Source organism: Phalacrocorax carbo, chromosome 10 (genome assembly GCF_963921805.1).
Source record: "Phalacrocorax carbo chromosome 10, bPhaCar2.1, whole genome shotgun sequence".
Classification (NCBI taxonomy): domain Eukaryota; kingdom Metazoa; phylum Chordata; class Aves; order Suliformes; family Phalacrocoracidae; genus Phalacrocorax; species Phalacrocorax carbo.
Genome location: NC_087522.1, coordinates 45208 through 53052, shown reverse-complemented (window position 1 = coordinate 53052; position 7845 = coordinate 45208). Strand labels below are relative to the sequence as shown.

General features: G+C 60.5%; 1 long non-coding RNA gene across 1 annotated transcript; it reads left to right on the top strand.

Annotated features, from left to right (window-relative positions):
• Positions 1-2735: 2735 nt before the first annotated feature.
• LOC135315108 (uncharacterized) lies at positions 2736-5221 on the top strand. The gene is made up of 3 exons (XR_010374552.1): positions 2736-2778; positions 2880-2932; positions 5151-5221. It is a non-coding gene; the product is annotated as an uncharacterized LOC135315108 (long non-coding RNA).
• The last annotated feature ends 2624 nt before the right edge of the window (positions 5222-7845 follow it).

Here is a 7845-nt window from a genome sequence, read left to right as displayed (position 1 = left end):
GTGCATGCAGGTGACTTGTTTGACATCGGTTTGGCAGGTGCCGAGGGAGGAGTCGTGCAGGGTGATGGAGGACGGCGCTGTCAGCGGGTGAGTTGGTGCGTGGTGTATCTAGATGGAAGATGTGGCTGCTGGCTGTACGAGCCCATTGTGGTAATTTTTCTTTTTGGACGCATGCGAGGAGCCGAGCGGGATCTGGGCACCGGAGGGGAATCGCACGGGGTGAGCGGTGACGGGTGGGCTGAAGCGTAGCGATTTGTCCTGAGGTGTCGCGTTGCAGGTGGTCGCGAGCAACATGCGTTTGGCTCTTGCAGGTGGTGGGCGAGCCTCAAGATGGCGACCGTATCTGATGGAGGCCAGGCAGGTGAGCTGTGGAGGAAAAGGTGCGCGTCTGAGATGGGGGAGGTTTGTGCGGGTATGCTGAGACTCCCGCAGCACCTGAGCGGGTCCTTTTTTGCTTGGGTTCTTGCAGGTGCCGCCCGCAGGCTTCGGAGGGGAGACGCCGCATGCCGACGAGAGGTCCGAGAGGTGAGGGGGTTGAAGGCCAGGCTGTTGTTTGAGAGCAAGGTGTCTGTCGTACGGCCACTCAATGGAAGCGTTTGTCTCTGGTTCTGCAGGTTGTGCGCCGGCTGCCTTTGGGCCTGGATGCGCGTTTGAGGTGAGCTGGGTCGCAGAGGGGAGGGGCGCGGGGCTGGTGTGGTTCGTTCTTCCTTTTTTGGCAGAGCGACGGTAACTTTGTGTATCCTGTGGTATCTCTAGGGGCCGCAGGGGATGGCGTTCGTCCTCGTCCGGAATGGGCGCGGAGCAGCCGGGTGCGCGTGAGGTGGGGGACGTTGCGGGGTAGGTCCTTGTTGAGTGATGGGATGCTGACTGCCAGGGCGGTGTGTGTCTTTCTGTTGTTTTTGTTTAGATGATGAAAAGGCACCTGGCCCTTGGAGGACCGATGCAGTGGGCTGCCTGTGCGCTTGTTCTTCTGAAGGATGGGTGGACCGGGACTCTGGGCCCCTTGAAAGCTAAGTTGAGGCAACGGTGCTGAGGAAGGGGTTGGGGGAGGGAGGGGTTTTAAGGATGGTGCAGCGGAGCGGGCTGTCTGGGAAGCGGTCCCCTTTGGGAGCAGGGAAAAGGAGCAGGTTCCTCTTGAATGTGACGGGACCGTGTGCCGGGCAGTGCGGTTCCAGGCTGTGTGCGTTATTGTGCAGCGTGTCTGTGTTTTGTGTTGGGTGTCTCCGACCTTCCTCGGGTCTCGGTTGCTCTCTTTGTTCTTTAGGAGCCAGGCAGGTGCCTCGGCAGCGTTGGTAGGGCCCGGCGAGGCCCTAGTCGTGGGCTTGGCGCCCATCGGGCGCTTCTCTTTTGGCATCGCAAGCTTCAGGCGTGGATCGTTTTGGCGTCTCGGACGGTCGTCTTGGGCGGTGTCGTTCCCGGCCGCGTGAGCGGCGCCGCTCTGTCGCTGTGAGTTTTTTGGGGACTGGCACTTCTTCCTTGCATCCGTAGGCGGTTAGGTCTTGAAGCTGGGCTGGTTGCGCGTCTGTCGTCTCGGTTGTGAGAGGAAGCTCTTGTCACGGGCCACGAAGCTGTCGGCGTTCTCTGGCGTTGCCGTAGGGCCTGCCGACGTCACCGTCGGGGTCCCTCGGGCGGTCTTGCCGGACGGGGGTTTCCGTCTGGGTGTCGCCGTTCTCTCCGAGAGCTGCCTCTCATCCTTTGGGGTGCGTTGCTTGTAGCGTTCTGCGTAGCGTTGTTCTGTGTTTGTCTTGGAGCCGCCCTGCCCGGGGATGGAGAGTCAGGGCAAGGTGGGTGGTGCTGGCATCTAGGGATGCGCCCAGGTTTTTGAGTGGGGGGGAGGGGGGGAAGGAGTTTTGCAGCCGTCTTGGATCAAGTGGCTGTTGTCGGTGGGTGAGGGAAGTAATTCCTGTTGGGTTTTGTGGGCCCCCAGGGAACAACCGTAGGTGTCTGGGGGAGGGAGCTAGAGTCTTAGCTGAGCAGGTAGCATGTCAAGGGTGTTCTGGCTTGTCTGTGCGCTGGGCTTAATGTTTGATGTATTGTGCTCATGTTTAAGAGCCGCCCTAGTTGGGCGCTCGAGGGGTGTTCCTACATGCGATCGAGACCTGTGTTGTGGTTCAGCTGTCGCTGTGCATGCAGGTGACTTGTTTGACATCGGTTTGGCAGGTGCCGAGGGAGGAGTCGTGCAGGGTGATGGAGGACGGCGCTGTCAGCGGGTGAGTTGGTGCGTGGTGTATCTAGATGGAAGATGTGGCTGCTGGCTGTACGAGCCCATTGTGGTAATTTTTCTTTTTGGACGCATGCGAGGAGCCGAGCGGGATCTGGGCACCGGAGGGGAATCGCACGGGGTGAGCGGTGACGGGTGGGCTGAAGCGTAGCGATTTGTCCTGAGGTGTCGCGTTGCAGGTGGTCGCGAGCAACATGCGTTTGGCTCTTGCAGGTGGTGGGCGAGCCTCAAGATGGCGACCGTATCTGATGGAGGCCAGGCAGGTGAGCTGTGGAGGAAAAGGTGCGCGTCTGAGATGGGGGAGGTTTGTGCGGGTATGCTGAGACTCCCGCAGCACCTGAGCGGGTCCTTTTTTGCTTGGGTTCTTGCAGGTGCCGCCCGCAGGCTTCGGAGGGGAGACGCCGCATGCCGACGAGAGGTCCGAGAGGTGAGGGGGTTGAAGGCCAGGCTGTTGTTTGAGAGCAAGGTGTCTGTCGTACGGCCACTCAATGGAAGCGTTTGTCTCTGGTTCTGCAGGTTGTGCGCCGGCTGCCTTTGGGCCTGGATGCGCGTTTGAGGTGAGCTGGGTCGCAGAGGGGAGGGGCGCGGGGCTGGTGTGGTTCGTTCTTCCTTTTTTGGCAGAGCGACGGTAACTTTGTGTATCCTGTGGTATCTCTAGGGGCCGCAGGGGATGGCGTTCGTCCTCGTCCGGAATGGGCGCGGAGCAGCCGGGTGCGCGTGAGGTGGGGGACGTTGCGGGGTAGGTCCTTGTTGAGTGATGGGATGCTGACTGCCAGGGCGGTGTGTGTCTTTCTGTTGTTTTTGTTTAGATGATGAAAAGGCACCTGGCCCTTGGAGGACCGATGCAGTGGGCTGCCTGTGCGCTTGTTCTTCTGAAGGATGGGTGGACCGGGACTCTGGGCCCCTTGAAAGCTAAGTTGAGGCAACGGTGCTGAGGAAGGGGTTGGGGGAGGGAGGGGTTTTAAGGATGGTGCAGCGGAGCGGGCTGTCTGGGAAGCGGTCCCCTTTGGGAGCAGGGAAAAGGAGCAGGTTCCTCTTGAATGTGACGGGACCGTGTGCCGGGCAGTGCGGTTCCAGGCTGTGTGCGTTATTGTGCAGCGTGTCTGTGTTTTGTGTTGGGTGTCTCCGACCTTCCTCGGGTCTCGGTTGCTCTCTTTGTTCTTTAGGAGCCAGGCAGGTGCCTCGGCAGCGTTGGTAGGGCCCGGCGAGGCCCTAGTCGTGGGCTTGGCGCCCATCGGGCGCTTCTCTTTTGGCATCGCAAGCTTCAGGCGTGGATCGTTTTGGCGTCTCGGACGGTCGTCTTGGGCGGTGTCGTTCCCGGCCGCGTGAGCGGCGCCGCTCTGTCGCTGTGAGTTTTTTGGGGACTGGCACTTCTTCCTTGCATCCGTAGGCGGTTAGGTCTTGAAGCTGGGCTGGTTGCGCGTCTGTCGTCTCGGTTGTGAGAGGAAGCTCTTGTCACGGGCCACGAAGCTGTCGGCGTTCTCTGGCGTTGCCGTAGGGCCTGCCGACGTCACCGTCGGGGTCCCTCGGGCGGTCTTGCCGGACGGGGGGTTCCGTCTGGGTGTCGTCGTTCTCTCCGAGAGCTGCCTCTCATCCTTTGGGGTGCGTTGCTTGTAGCGTTCTGTGTAGCGTTGTTCTGTGTTTGTCTTGGAGCCGCCCTGCCCGGGGATGTAGAGTCAGGGCAAGGTGGGTGGTGCTGGCATCTAGGGATGCGCCCAGGTTTTTGAGTGGGGGGGGAGGGGGGGAAGGAGTTTTGCAGCCGTCTTGGATCAAGTGGCTGTTGTCGGTGGGTGAGGGAAGTAATTCCTGTTGGGTTTTGTGGGCCCCCAGGGAACAACCATAGGTGTCTGGGGGAGGGAGCTAGAGTCTTAGCTGAGCAGGTAGCATGTCAAGGGTGTTCTGGCTTGTCTGTGCGCTGGGCTTAATGTTTGATGTATTGTGCTCATGTTTAAGAGCCGCCCTAGTTGGGCGCTCGAGGGGTGTTCCTACATGCGATCGAGACCTGTGTTGTGGTTCAGCTGTGGCCGTGCATGCAGGTGACTTGTTTGACATCGGTTTGGCAGGTGCCGAGGGAGGAGTCGTGCAGGGTGATGGAGGACGGCGCTGTCAGCGGGTGAGTTGGTGCGTGGTGTATCTAGATGGAAGATGTGGCTGCTGGCTGTACGAGCCCATTGTGGTAATTTTTCTTTTTGGACGCATGCGAGGAGCCGAGCGGGATCTGGGCACCGGAGGGGAATCGCACAGGGTGAGCGGTGACGGGTGGGCTGAAGCGTAGCGATTCGTCCTGAGGTGTCGCGTTGCAGGTGGTTGTGAGCAACATGCGTTTGGCTCTTGCAGGTGGTGGGCGAGCCTCAAGATGGCGACCGTATCTGATGGAGGCCAGGCAGGTGAGCTGTCGAGGGAAAGGTGCGTGTCTGAGATGGGGGGGGTTGGTGCGGGTGTCCTGAGAGTCCCGCAGCACCTGAGCGGGTCCTTTTTTGCTTGGGTTCTTGCAGGTGCCGCCCGCAGGCTTCGGAGGGGAGACGCCGCATGCCGACGAGAGGTCCGAGAGGTGAGGGGGTTGAAGGCCAGGCTGTTGTTTGAGAGCAAGGTGTTGTACGGCCACTCAATGGAAGCGTTTGTCTCTGGCTTTGCAGGTTGTGCGCCGGCTGCCTTTGGGCCTGGATGCGCGTTTGAGGTGAGCTGGGTCGCAGAGGGGAGGGGCGCGGGGCTGGTGTGGTTCGTTCTTCCTTTTTTGGCAGAGCGACGGTAACTTTGTGTGTCCTGTGGTATCTCTAGGGGCCGCAGGGGGTGGCGTTCGTCCTCGTCCGGAATGGGCACGGATCAGCCGGGTGCACGTGAGGTGGGGGACGTTGTGGGGTAGGTCCTTGTTGAGTGACGGGATGCTGACTGCCAGGGCGGTGTGTGTCTTTTTGTTGTTTTTGTTTAGATGATGAAAAGGCACCTGGCACTTGGAGGACCGATGCAGTGGGCTGCCTGTGCGCTTGTTCTTCTGAAGGATGGGTGGACCGGGACTCTGGGCCCCTTGAAAGCTAAGTTGAGGCAACGGTGCTGAGGAAGGGGTTGGGGGAGGGAGGGGTTTTAAGGATGGTGCAGCGGAGCGGGCTGTCTGGGAAGCGGTCCCCTTTGGGAGCAGGGAAAAGGAGCAGGTTCCTCTGCAACGTGACGGGAACGTGTGCCGGGCAGGGCGGTTCCAGGCTGTGTGCGTTATTGTGCAGTGTGTGTGTTTTGTGTTGGGTGTTTCCGACCTTCCTCGGGTCTCGGTTGCTCTCTTTGTTCTTTAGGAGCCGGGCAGGTGCCTCGGCAGCGTTGGTAGTGCCCGGCGAGGCCCTAGTCGTGGGCTCGGCGCCCATCGGGCGCTTCTCTTCTGGCATCGCAAGCTTCCGGCGTGGATTGTTTTGGCGTCTCGGACGTCGTCGTTCCCGGCTGCGTGAGCGGCGCCGCTCTGTGGCTGTGAGTTTTTTGGGGACTGGCATTTCTTCCTTGCATCCGTAGGCGGTTAGGTCTTGAAGCTGGGCTGGTTGCGCGTCTGTCGTCTCGGTTGTGAGAGGAAGCTCTTGTCACGGGCCACGAAGCTGTCGGCGTTCTCTGGTGTTGCCGTAGGGCCTGCTGACGTCACCGTCGGGGTCCCGCAGGCGGTCTTGCTGGAAGGGGGGTTCCGTCTGGGTGTCGCCGTTCTCTCCGAGAGCTGCCTCTCATCCTTCGGGGTGCGTTGCCTGTAGCGTTCTGCGTAGCGTTGTTCTGTGTGTGTCTTGGAGCCGCCCTGCCCGGGGATGGAGACTCAGGGCAAGGTGGGTGGTGCTGGCATCTAGGGATGCGCCCAGGCTTTTGGGGGGGGGGAGGGGGGGAAGGAATTTTGCAGCCGTCTTGGATCGAGTGGCTGTTGTCGGTGGGTGAGGGGAGTAAATCCTGTTGGGTTTTGTGGGCCCCCAGGGAACAACCGTAGGTGTCTGGGAGAGGGAGCTGGAGTCTTAGCTGAGCAGGTAGCATGTCAAGGGTGTTCTGGCTTGTCTGTGCGCTGGGCTTAATGTTTGATGTATTGTGCTTATGTTTAGGAGCCGCCCTAGTTGGGCTCTCAAGGGGTGTTCCTACATGCGATCGAGACCCGTGTCATGGTTCAGCTGTGGCCGTGCATGCAGGTGACTTGTTTGACATCAGTTTGGCAGGTGCCGAGGGAGGAGTCGTGCAGCGTGATGGAGGACGGCGCTGTCAGCAGGTGAGTTGGTGCGTGGTGTATCTAGATGGAAGATGTGGCTGCTGGCTGTACGAGCCCATTGTGGTAATTTTTCTTTTTGGGCGCATGCGAGGAGCCGAGCGGGATCTGGGCACCGGAGGGGAATCGCACAGGGTGAGCGGTGACGGGTGGGCTGAAGCGTAGCGATTCGTCCTGAGGTGTCGCGTTGCAGGTGGTCGCGAGCAACATGCGTTTGGCTCTTGCAGGTGGTGGGCGAGCCTCAAGATGGCGACCGTATCTGATGGAGGCCAGGCAGGTGAGCTGTCGAGGGAAAGGTGCGCGTCTGAGATGGGGGAGGTTTGTGCGGGTATGCTGAGACTCCCGCAGCACCTGAGCGGGTCCTTTTTTGCTTGGGTTCTTGCAGGTGCCGCCCGCAGGCTTCGGAGGGGAGACGCCGCATGCCGACGAGAGGTCCGAGAGGTGAGGGGGTTGAAGGCCAGGCTGTTGTTTGAGAGCAAGGTGTCGTACGGCCACTCAATTGAAGCGTTTGTCTTTGGTGTTGCAGGTTGTGCGCCGGCTGCCTTTGGGCCTGGATGCGCGTTTGAGGTGAGCTGGGTCGCAGAGGGGAGGGGCGCGGGGCTGGTGTGGTTTGCTCTTCCTTTTTTGGCAGAGCGACGGTAACTTTGTGTGTCCTGTGGTATGTCTAGGGGCCGCAGGGGGTGGCGTTCGTCCTCGTCCGGAATGGGCACGGAGCAGCCGGGTGCGCGTGAGGTGGGGGACGTTGCGGGGTAGGTCCTTGTTGAGTGATGGGATGCTGACTGCCAGGGCGGTGCGTGTCTTTTTGTTGTTTTTGTTTAGATGATGAAAAGGCACCTGGCACTCGGAGGACCGATGCAGTGGGCTGCCTGTGCGCTTGTTCTTCTGAAGGATGGGTGGACTGAGACTCTCGGCCCCTTGAAAGCTAAGTTGAGGCAACGGTGCTGAGGAAGGGGTTGGGGGAGGGAGGGGTTTTCAGGATGGCGCAGCGGAGCGGGCTGTCCGGGAAGCGGTCCCCTTTGGGAGCAGGGAAAAGGAGCAGGTTCCTCTTGAATGTGACGGGACCGTGTGCCGGGCAGTGCGGTTCCAGGCTGTGTGCGTTATTGTGCAGTGTGTGTGTTTTGTGTTGGGTGTCTCCGACCTTCCTCGGGTCTCGGTTGCTCTCTTTGTTCTTTAGGAGCCAGGCAGGTGCCTCGGCAGCGTTGGTAGGGCCCGGCGAGGCCCTAGTCGTGGGCTCGGCGCCCATCGGGCGCTTCTCTTTTGGCGTCGCAAGCTTCCGGCGTGGATCGTTTTGGCGTCTCGGACGGTCGTCTTGCGCGTCGTCGTTCCCGGCTGCGTGAGCAGCGCCGCTCTGTCGCTGTGAGTTTTTTGGGGACTGGCATTTCTTCCTCGCGTCCTTAGGCGGTTAGGTCTT